This window comes from Schistocerca gregaria, unplaced genomic scaffold, assembly GCF_023897955.1.
Source record: "Schistocerca gregaria isolate iqSchGreg1 unplaced genomic scaffold, iqSchGreg1.2 ptg000227l, whole genome shotgun sequence".
In the NCBI taxonomy this organism is placed as follows: domain Eukaryota; kingdom Metazoa; phylum Arthropoda; class Insecta; order Orthoptera; family Acrididae; genus Schistocerca; species Schistocerca gregaria.
The window spans coordinates 1,172,198-1,175,051 of NW_026061746.1; positions in this window are offsets into that span (position 1 = coordinate 1,172,198).

Here is a 2,854-nt window from a genome sequence, read left to right on the forward strand (position 1 = left end):
GGAAACCACGTTGCACGGGAGAATGTAAAAAGTGTTCATATGTAGTAACCACATGAAAAAACCGCCCGTTTTCTACTTTTGCCATCGAATCGAATTAATGCCAGAGCGTCATATTGGCTACTTTTCTCTCTGATAAGGTTTCATTTACTGTCTGCAAAAGTAAGTCGCGTGTTACGGTATGCAGAAAAAATGAAAACATCATATTAGAACACAGAAAAAGCTTCTAAGAAGATGTAATCGCCAATAAGAAGCAGTACTATTCAAGATTTAGTTATCGGTAATTCACTTATTTGCCGGATTTGGTTCATTAGACGTGACCGACGACCTAAAGATTTAGCGTGATACGACGTCTGCAAACCACATTGCACGGGGGAAGGTGGAAACTGTTCATATGTAGTAAAACCTTCAGAGATCCGCTCGCTTTCGTCACTTGCCATCGTATCGACTTGATGCCTGAACGTCACACTGGTCGCTTCTCTATCTGAAACGGTTACATTTATCGTCTGCAAAATAATGTTGCGTGTTGCGGTATCCGAAAAAAACTGCAAACATATTAGAACACAATAAAAGCTTGTAAGAAGATGTAATCGGCAGTAACAAGCAGTATTATTCAAGTTTTAGTTATCGGTTTTTCACTTATTTGCCGGCTTTGGTGCATTGGACATGAGCTTAGGACCTTAAGATTTTGCATGAAAGTACGTCTGTACGCCTCGTTGCACGGGACAATGTGAAAAGTTTTCCTATATAGTATCCACATAAGAAATCCGCCGTTTTCGTCATTTGCCATCGAATCGACTTAATGCCAGGTCGTCACATTGGCCGCTTTTCTCTTTGAAACTGTTACATTCATCGTGTGCAAAGTTATGTCGATTGCCGCGGTATGCGGAGACACTAAAAGCACCATAGTAGAAGACAGAGGATGCTTCTATGAAAACGTAATCGGCCAGTAACAAGCAGTGTTATTCAAGTTTTAGTTATCAGTTATTCACATATTTGCCGGATTTGGTACATTGGACATGACCGTGCGACCTAATGATTTTGCATGAAACGACGTCTGGAAACCACGTTGCACGGGAGAATGTGAAAAGTGTTCACATGTAGTAACCACATGAAAAATCCGCCCGTTTTCTACATTTCCCATCGAATCGAATTAATGCCAGAGCGTCACATTGCCCGCTTTTCTCACTGAAAAGGTTACATTTACCGTCTGCAAAATTATGTCGCGTGTGGCGGTATGCGGAAAAAACTGAAAACATCATATTAGAACACAGAGAAATCATCTAAGAAGATGTAATCGCCAATAAGAAGCAGTACTATTCAAGATTTAGTTATCGGTAATTCACTTATTTGCCCGCTTTGGTTCATTGGACATGACCGACGACCTAAAGATTTTGCATGAAACGACATCTGGAAACCACATTGCACGGGGGAATGTGGAAGCTGTTCATATGTAGTAAAAACTAGAGAAAACCGCAAGCTTTCGTCATTTGCCATTGAATCGACATGATGCCAGATCTTCACATTGGCCGCTTTTCTCTCTTAAACGGTTACATTCATCGTCTCCAAAGAAATGTCGCTTTCCGCGGTATGTGGAGATACTAAAAGCACCATTGTATAAATCAGAAGCAGATTCTAAGAAGAAATAATCGCCAGTAAGAAGCAGAACTTTTCCAGTTTTAGTTATCGGTTATTTACTTATTTGCCATCTTTGGTGCATTGGACGTGAGCTATAACCTTAAGATTTCGCATGAAAGTACGTTTGTACGCCACGTTGCACGGGAGGGTGTGAAAGGTGTACATAATAGTAACAACATGAGAAATCCGCCCGTTTTCGTCATTTGCGTTCGAATCGACTTAATGCCAGATCGTCACATTGGCCGCTTTTCTCTCTGAAACGGTTACTTTTATCGTATGCAAAGTTATGTCGCTTGCCGCGGTATGCGCAGACACTAAAAGCACTACAGTAGAACACAGAAGAAGCTTCTAAGAGGATGTAATTGGCCAGTAACAAGCAGTACTAGTCAAGTTCTAGTTATCGGTTATTCACTTATTTTCCGGCTTTGGTGCATTGGACATGAGCTAGAACCTTAATATTTTGCATGAAAGTACGTCTCTACGCCACGTTGCACGGGAGAATGTAAAAAGTGTTCACATGCAGTAACAACATGAGAAATTTGCCCGTTTTCGACATTATCCGTCGAATCGACTTTATGCGAGATCATCCCATTGGCCGCTTTTTTCTCTGAAAATGTTACATTCATCGTCTGCAAAATTATGTCGTGTGTTGCGGTATGTGAAAAAAACTGAAAACTTTATATTAGAACACAGAAAAAGCTTCTAAGAAGATTTAATCACTAATAAGAAGCAGTACTATTCAAGATTTAGTTATCGGTAATTCACTTAATTGCCGGCTTTGTTACCTTGGACATGACCGACGACCTAAAGATTTCGCATGAAATAACGTCTGGAAATCACATTGCGACGGGGAATGTGAAAACTGTTCATATGTAGTAAAAACTTAAGAGATCCGCTCGCATTCGTCATTTACCATCGAGTCGACTTGATGCCAGATCGTCACAATGGCCGCTTTTCTCTCTGAAACGGTTACATTCATCGTCTGAAAAGATATGTCGCTTTCCATTGTATATGGAGACACTAAAAGCACCATAGTATAATACAGAAGCAGATTCAAGGAAGACGTAATCACCAGTAAGAACCAGTACTATTCAAGTTTTAGTTATCGGTTATTCACTTATTTGCCAGCTTTGGTGCATTGGACGTGAGCCAGAACCTTAAAATTTTGCATGAAAGTACGTCTGTACGCCACGTTGCACAGGAGAATGTGAAAAGTGTC